Source organism: Kogia breviceps, chromosome X, assembly GCF_026419965.1.
Source record: "Kogia breviceps isolate mKogBre1 chromosome X, mKogBre1 haplotype 1, whole genome shotgun sequence".
Classification (NCBI taxonomy): domain Eukaryota; kingdom Metazoa; phylum Chordata; class Mammalia; order Artiodactyla; family Physeteridae; genus Kogia; species Kogia breviceps.
The window spans coordinates 29,036,277-29,045,728 of record NC_081330.1 but is presented as its reverse complement, the minus strand read 5'-3'; positions in this window follow the sequence as shown (position 1 = coordinate 29,045,728).

Genomic DNA, 9,452 nt, shown 5'->3' with positions numbered 1-9,452 from the left:
CTTCTGTCTCCATGAATCTGCTTCCTCTGGGAACCTCGTATAAGTGGACTTAAACAGTATTTGTCCTTTTGTGACTGGCTGATTTCACTCAGGGATATGCACGTTTTTAAGGTCCTTGATACATACTGTCAGTCAGGTTTCTTAGTTGCAAACAACAGAAGCTGACTCTGGAAAAGTAAGCAGAAAATGAGTTTATTAAAGGATATTGAGTTTTTCACAGAATTTTTGGGAGGACTGGATAATCAAGGCTAAACTGTCAGAAACGATGCCCCAAACTAGGTCACAATACAAGCTTGATGAAAAAGGTATCATAATCTAAGTAAATAGCACATCTTAGAGTTGTACATATGTGGTGGCCTTGAACCTCGCTATAAAAAACCTCACTGCCCTATACTGTCGTCAGCACCAAAAAAAAAGAAAAAAAAAAAAAAGCAGAACCCTGCTTTTCATCACCAATGTCAGCAAAAATGGAAGCTCCATGTAGAGCCTGATTTAATTATCATCCTTACTGTGGTGTCAAAGTCTCCTGAAAGCAAAGCTGAGGTCACATGCTTGCAGGCTAACTGCAAGGGACAATGAGAATCTGAGACGGGCCTTATAAACTTGGAATTTCCACAAGCATAGAAAGAAAGTAAGGTTGCCAGATAAAATACAGGACGCCTGGTTAAGTTCAAATTTCAGATAAACAACAAATAATTTTTAATATAAATATATCCCAAACATTTATGGGATATACTTGTACTTAAAAATTAGTTGTTGTTTACCTGAAATTCAGACTTAACCAGGGGTCCTATGTTTTTATTTGCTAAATTTGCAACCCTAATAGAAATGCTGTTCAAAGCTGACGGGCAGCCGTGAGTGAATATTTCCAACACCCACCACACATTGCTTTAGCAAACAGAAGCACCAACGATGAACAGGAAGTTCTCACCCACCAATAGTCTCACTTCAAAAACAGTTTGCCAATTTGATAGGCAAGAAATGATACTTAACGACTGTTTTAATTTGCCTTTCTTTGACTTTTAGGCTGAACAAGTTTTCAATCCCCCATTATTTTTATCTCCCACTTTGTGAACTGATCAATCTTGTGCTGCTCTTTCTGTGTTCCTTATCAAAGAGAGCATCGGCTCTTCATACAATAAATACATTATCCCTGTGCCTAGTTTACTGTTGATCTTTTAATCATGATCCTTTTATTTACAGAGGTTTTACATGATCAAGTCTCTTGCTTTCACCCTCATACATAGAACAATTTCCCCCATCTAGATATCAGATATTCACTTCTATTTTCTTTTAGTTTTTTTATGGTTTGATTTTTTTTTTTTTTTTTTTTTTTTTTTTTTTTTTTTTTTTTTTTTTTTTTTTTTTTTTTTTTTTTTTTTGCGGTACGCGGGCCTCTCACTGTTGTGGCCTCTCCCGTTGCGGAGCACAGGCTCCGGACGTGCAGGCTCAGCGGCCGTGGCTCACGGGCCCAGCCGCTCCGCGGCATGTGGGATCCTCCCGGACCGGGGCACGAACCCGCATCGCCTGCATAGGCAGGCGGACTCCCAACCACTGCGCCACCAGGGAAGCCCTGGTTTGACTTTTTAAATAACTTTTCAATGTGCATGGAGTGGGGTGATTATAGACTTTTTTCTAAACAGTTAAGCAATGATCCTACTAGGATTTGTTGAAAAATACAAGGGGTTTCTTTTTCAAAACACTTGTCCGTGTAGTCAGTTTCTCTCTTCCATTGCCTGACAGCACTGAGCCCTTTCAACGCCTTCCTTTCAGCTTATCCCTGTGACCTAAAACCAGCACCTACCAATAATGACAGGAATCGCATTTGGACTCTTTTCTTTGCTCATTCTATATATTTGGATTCATAAGTAAAGACAATCAAAAGCTGTCTCTTTACTCCTAAGAACTACACGTGACATTCAGGTAATTCCAACGATGATGGGATTATGGCCTCCCTCTATGTAGATGTAGACATCTGGTCGGAGTATATGAATAGTTTCTCCCATAATTTTGGTCTGTCTCTATTTTTTTTGCGGTACGCGGGCCTCTCACTGTTGTGGCCTCTCCCGTTGCGGAGCGCAGGCTCCGGACGCGCAGGCTCAGCGGCCATGGCTCATGGGCCCAGCCGTTCCGCGGCACGTGGGATCTTCCCGGACCGGGGCGCGAACCCGTGTCCCCTACATCGGCAGGCGGATTCTCAACCACTGCGCCACCAGGGAAGCCCGTGGTCTGTCTCTAAAATAAACTATCCATTACAAGAAAATGTTGTTAATAATGATTTAATCTCTATTTAGAAAGAGGCAATACACAATTTATAGCAAGATTTCAAGAAACACAACACCTAAGTACAATTCAATATAATTTTCATTAATCCTCAAATATCATCAATATCATTACCCTTCCATTCCCTCTTCTTTTCACTCACGATGCTTAGGGTGCTGTTCACCAAGAATCTTATCTGTAATAGTTTTTACCGATCTCAGAAAACATTAATTTTTTTCTCTACCCCATCAGCTGTCTGTAGCTTTTCCCTTCTATGACCCAAAACAGGAAGAAGAAAAAAAGATCACTGTTGTATTACCACTGTGTACAAGCTCTGCTTTTCTGGGCCTGGATTTTTCCAATCAGGGAAAAATTTTGTTCACTAAATCCCCTTATCCTTCCATTTGATGTAAAATCCCAATTTGCCTCATACACTCAAGGCTATCTATCTTTTGGAATCTTCCCAAATTCCCTTTAAGTCTATTTCTTAGTTTTGAAGAGATCAGACTATATCTCCATCTGATTTTTGTTCAATTCAGGCAGCATGATGTTTGTGACTACAAACTCTGGAGCTAAGTCTGCCTGACTTTCAATTCTGCTGCCCTTACCTACTAAGCTCCGTGTCTCAGCTTACTTATCTGTAAAATTGCCATAAAATGATATCTATGCCATAGAGTTGTTATGAAAATGAAATTTGTTGGAAATTGCCTGGCGGTCCAGTGGTTAGGATTCTGCACTTCCACGTCAAGGGGGCACGGATTCGATCCCTGGTCGGGGAACTAAGATCCCACAAGTAGCGTGGCCCAAAAAAAGAAAAAAAATTCAATTAAATTTGTTAATACTTGTAAACCATTTAGAAGAGTGGGTGGCATGTACTCAACTTGATGTGTGTTAGTTACTCAATCACATAAGTGATTAGAATTCACAACCAGATGTAACAATGGAAGTGCAATGATCCCTAAAGTTTGGATGAAACTGGTAGACGAAACCATCCCGTTCCTTTTATCCTAGTTTATTATAAGTATTATGTGATACAGAACTCAGATCAACTTCTTCTCATAACTTAATGTATTGTATTAATCTCTACTGAGAGGTTAACTTCTAGAATGTCTGTATTGGATGCCCAAATAAGTAACCTAGGAAAATATACATTATAGTCATCTCTCAGTATTCTTCACTCGTACATATGTGTACACATGTCCAATACAGGTGGGAACATTGTCTTCTGAATATGGCTTAATACCATATGAAACTTAGCAGGTATCATTACTTGGCACTGATAAGAGACATGTCTACAGCATGTAAAATATTGGCAACCAATCAGTGATAAGTATACTTTTGTAACAAATTTTTGAATTTATTATAAAAAGTTCAGATTTATTAGCAATAGATTATCCATGGATAAATAAAAGTTTAAGAAAAACTAAAATTCTGCTACTATTTTTCCAGTTTTATTGAGATATAATTGACATATAACATTGTGTAAGTTTATATAATGATATATGTATATACATAAAATGATTACCACAAGAAGTTTAAATAAAATCCATCACCTCACATAGTTAAGATCTTTTATATCCTTGTGATGAGAAATTTTAAAATCTACTCTCTTAGCAACTTTCAAATATATAATACATATTGTTAACTATAGTCATCATGCTGTACATTACATCCCCAGGATTTATTTATCTAACAACTGGGAAGTTTATACCTTCTGACCACCTTTCACCCAGTTTCCTCATGCCCTATCCCCTACCTCTGGCAACCACAGATCTGATCTCTGTTTCTATAAATTTGGTTATTTTTTTTAAATTTATTTTTTATTTTTAAAAAACTTATTTATTTAGGCCACGCTGTGTGGCATGTGGGATCTTAGTTCCCTGACCAGGGATTGAACCTGTGCCCCCTGCAGTGGAAGCACAGGGTCCTAACCACTGGACAGCCAGGGAATTCCCTGAGTTTTTTTTTTTTTACGATTCCACATATAAGTGAGATCATGCAGTATTTGTCTTCTGTCTGACTTTTCTCACTTAGCATAACGCCCAGATCCATCCATGCTGTTGCAAAGGGTAGGATCTCACTTATATGTGGAATCGAAAAAAGCCAAACTCATAAAAACAGAGCGTACAATGGCAGTTACCAGGGCCTCGGGGTGGGTGGGGAAGGAACTGAGGAGATGTTGTTTATGGGTGCAAAGTTGAAACCAGTAGATAAGTAAGTCCTGGAGAGCTAATACATGGCATAGTGACTATAGGCAACAACAATACTGCGTTACAAACTTCAAAGTCTCTTAGGAACTTTGAAGTTTATCATACAGTATTGTATTATCCTTACTGTTGTCACCACACAAATAAATGATAATTATGTGACATAATGGAGGTGTTAACTTACACTAAGATGGTAATCATATTGTAATATATCAATGTGTCACATCAACGCGTTGTACTTCTTAAAGTTATACAATGTTATACGTCAATTATATCTCAGTAAAAATAAATCAATTTTTAAAAAGAGGTAAATTTAGAAAAATAAAATAAAGTGAGAGAGCATTCCAGGAAGCAAGAAGAAGCAGTACAAAGGCCCTGAGGTAGAAATAAGTGTTGCATTTTCAGAGGTTCTAGTTAAAAGGAGGCTTTTTGCTTAGAAGAGAGGGAAGATATGCCCTGGGGGATAGGGCAACAATGCCTGGCATGCTACCACTAGCATCTTCTGGGGGCTGTGACCAAAAGGAGTGTATATTCATACATACACTATTAGGATACTATACTAATTTTTATTATCTACTAACTAGATAATACTATATCTACAGTTGTTAAAATCTCACTTAAAAAATTAATATTGGCATTTTTTCAAATCATTAAAGAAAATATGATTTTTAAATGGCTATTCTATAATAGATTGAATACTTATATTCAATATAGAGGTTTATTTCCAAGTTTTCTAGATAATGTTATTCTACAAAAATTTTATAAATAGTGTTGTGATTGAAATATTTGTATATCAGTTCTTTTTTTTTTTTTTTTTTTTTTTTTTTGCGGTATGCGGGCCTCTCACTGTTGTGGCCTCTCCCGTTGCGGAGCACAGGCTCCGGACGCGCAGGCCCAGCGGCCATGGCTCACGGGCTTAGTTGCTCCGCGGCATGTGGGATCTTCCCGGACCAGGGCACGAACCCGTGTCTCCTGCATCGGCAGGCGGATTCTCAACCACTGCGCCACCAGGGAAGCCCTGTATATCAGTTCTTATGAAGCAACAATGTTTAAATTTTTAAAGAAAGGTTTTTTGAAAAATTAATATACGTGATCTTGATTTTTAAAAATCTAATAGAAAAGTTTTTTCCAAATACATATATAGTAGTTTTTAAAAATACATTTATTTATTTTTTATTTTTAGCTCTGTTGGGTCTTTGTTGCTGCGCGCAGGCTTTCTCTAGTTGCGGCGAGCAGTGGCTTCTCTTGCTGCGGAGCACAGGCTCTAGGCGCGGGACTTCAGTATTTGCGGCACATGGGCTCAGTAGTTGTGGCTTGCAGGCTCTAGAGCGCAGGCTCAGTGGTTGTGGCACACGGGCTTAGTTGCTCCGCGGCATGTGGGATCTTCCCAGATCGGGGCAGGAACCCGTGTCCCCTGAATTGGCAGGTGGATTCTTAACCACTGCACCACCAGGGAAGCCCTACAGTAGTTTTTCTATAAGTCAAATTTGTAGCTACTGCTTACTTTTTTAAAAAAATAAATTTATTTATTTATTTTTGGCTGTGTTGGGTCTTCGTTGCTGCACGCAGCTTACATTTTTATAGAGGCTTAAAAATATTTTCTCATTGTAAGCGAGTTTCTTCCCTGTCCTTTTCTTCCCTGATGGAAGATGTAGGGATTGTTGCCACTCTTTCAGCGACAAGAATTGTAGATCTTCAGTTTGGCACTGTCAACAAGACTCTGATGCTGTCTCCTCTTTATATGTTTTCTCCCTTCTTCTAATACCAAGTATTTGATTTCTGAAGGAGAGACTCTGACCAAGCTAACTACTAACATCCCTAGTGGGCAGAGACTATTGCAACAAGCCAACTCAGGTGTTGCCAGCCAGTCTATGGATTGACGTAATTGGTTAAGTGCCCATCTCTGGTCCAGTCACTGGCTACCATTAAGGAACAGCCTCAGAACACTTGCTTCAGCAGGGGATTATAGGAATAGATGAGAATAGTAGGCATAGAAAATGCTGAGATTTCCATATCTAATAGAAGGAAAGAGAACCTGCCTTTCCCCATCATTGGGTATACTATGGTAATTCCATGTAGAGAGGCCAATACATGGAGTCCACAGGCAGGGTTAGAGAATTTCACTTGGCTTTCTCACAAACATCTCAAACTCAGCATATCCAAAATTTAACTTTGATCACTTCTCCAAAGTCTTCTGCAATCCCCACCAGTCTTTCCCATATCAATAAATGGCATAAACATTCAGCCATTTTTTTTTGTCCATGCCTTGTGGCACATGGGATCTTAATTCCCTGACCAGGGATGGAACCTGTGGCCCCTGCAATGGAAGCACAGAGTCCTAACCACTGGACTGCCAGGGAATTCCCCAGCCAATTTTTAAAGCCCTAAATCTGAGAGTCATTCTTGGTTCTTTCTTGTCCTGACATCACAGGCCTGACATCCATTCTTCAACATGTCCTGTGAGTGCTATATCCAAATATATATATTTGATATATTTTTGACTTGATACATATAATATGTATATTCGAGATATATAACAATATATATTTATTGAGCTATAAAGATATGTATTTATTTGAGATATATTTATGTATCTCAAACTTGTCTGCATATTTTCATCTTCACTGTTACTACTCTTTTTTTTTTTTTTTTTAATGGTACGTGGGCCTCTCACTGTTGTGGCCTCTCCCATTGCGGAGCACAGGCTCTGGACGCGCAGGCTCAGCGGCCATGGCTCGCGGGTCCAGCCGCTCCGCGGCACGTGGGATCTTCCCGGACCGGGGCACGAACCCGCGTCCCCTGCATCGGCAGGCGGACCCCCAACCACTGCGCCACCAGGGAAGCCCAACTGTTACTACTCTTGTTCAGGCTACCATCATATCTTACCTGAGCTACTATAATTGTCTCCTAACTGATCTTCTTGCTTCCATTCTTGGCCCCTACAATCCATTCTCCACAAAATAGCCATAGTAATCTTAGAAAAACATTAAGGTGGGTTATATTACTCTTTGGCTTAAAACTCTTCAATGGTTTTCCATTGTCTTTAGAAAAATGAAGGGACTGAACTAAAAAATGCATAGGTAGTAAAAGTATATAACTTTGCATGGGAAGTTATACATAAAATTTACATAGCGGTTACCTGTAAGGTAGTGGGGAATAAGATTGAGGAAAGGTACAGAGGAGATTCCAAATGCATTAATAATGTCTTATTTATTGAAAAACTTTGTAAAAATTTGTAACTATATGAGGAGATAGATAATAACTAAACTTATTGTGGTAATTATTTCACAATATAGGTACATCAAGTCATTATGCTGTACACCTTAAACTTACACCAACATATATGTCAATGGTATCTCAATAAAGCTGGAAAAAATGTTTAAAAGAAAAAAAAATGAAAACCTCTGAAGCTCATGTGGTGAAATATTAAGATCTGTCACGTCTGAGCAGTGGTTAAATATGTGTTATTCTATGCTCCTTTCTATGTGTTTGAAAGATTTCATAAATTCAAAACAGTTTTTTTTTAAAAAATCAACAAGCCTGGGTGATTGACAGTGTGGGTGTGAAGTCAAGGAAGGAGTAAGAGATGACTCAGGTTTCATGTTTGGTGATGCTGTCATTGACAGAAAGAAGCTAGAGAAGCTAGGCTGTGTGGAAGATAAGGAACTATATATTTCAGACATATTCAGCTTAAAGAAGCAGCAGAACATCCAGCTAGAAATGTATTTAGGATGCGTGAAGCTGGAGGTTGGGACAGGAAACTAACCTGCAAAGAGGGAGTGACAAAGCAGGACATTTTCCCTGAGCCCCACCTTTTCATCATGTCACAGACTCTAGGCCATAAGAGCGTTTAATGAAGAAGAGGTTCAAGAGGGAGGGGATGAAGAACAATGTGGAGTCAGGTAATCAGGACTGAGGAAAGGTTATTGAATATGGTGATGACTTTCAGGTGAGAAGATTGTGTCATGCAGAGATGAGAGTCCAGGTGGCAGGTAACTAAGAGACAAAGGAAGAAGTGGTGGAAGCCTATTTATTTTAGAAGATGGGCAATGAGAGGGAGGGGAGGTACTACATACTGTTTATGGGTAAATATATATACAGCAAAAGTAGAAAAATATGCATGAAAAGTATATACACAACTTTATGTATGTATATACATACATACATATTCACACATATACATGTGTATACTAATGTATGTATATGTATATATGTGTCCTAGTCCGTTTGGGCTGCTATAACAAAATACCACAGACTAGGTAGTTTATAAACAATAGAAATTTATTTCTTACAGTTCTGGAAGCCAGAAGTCCAAGATCAGTGTGCCAGCATAGTCAGGTGAGGAGCCTTTTCTGGGTCATGGACTTCTCATTGCATCCTTACATGGTGGAAGGGGTGAGGGAGCTCTGTGAGGTCTCTTTTATAAGTGCACTAATCCCATTCATGAGGGCTCCACCCTCATGATCTAATCACCTCCCAAAGGCCCCATCTTCTAATCACAATCACATTAGGATTTCAACATGAATTTTGGAAGACAAACATTCAGACCATGGTGCTCTCTCTCTCTCTCTCTCTCTCTCTCTCTGTCTGTGTATATATATATGGAATATATTTTAATCATTCATGATACTAATTAACAGACTATTCAAAATCTGTTATGATGAACAGATATGTAAATACATGCATAAATATGATATATACATGATTATATGTATCTATATTATATATTTGTTCAAATTTTTAGCTTGTGCAAAGAGGGTATGAAGAAAGAATTTAACATTTAGGATGATCCCAGACCCAAAGTTTCAAATGGACTACCAGTCATAATTGCAGAAAAAGAAAATCTCAGAAAACTTTTCACTTGGAGTACTGTGAGGAGAACAAGAAGTCAAAAATACGCTGATTCTGTAGACATTTCCAGCCATTTCAAGAGACATATGAAACTAAAGTCAATAGCCATTAAGGATTAGATACAAAAAGTAA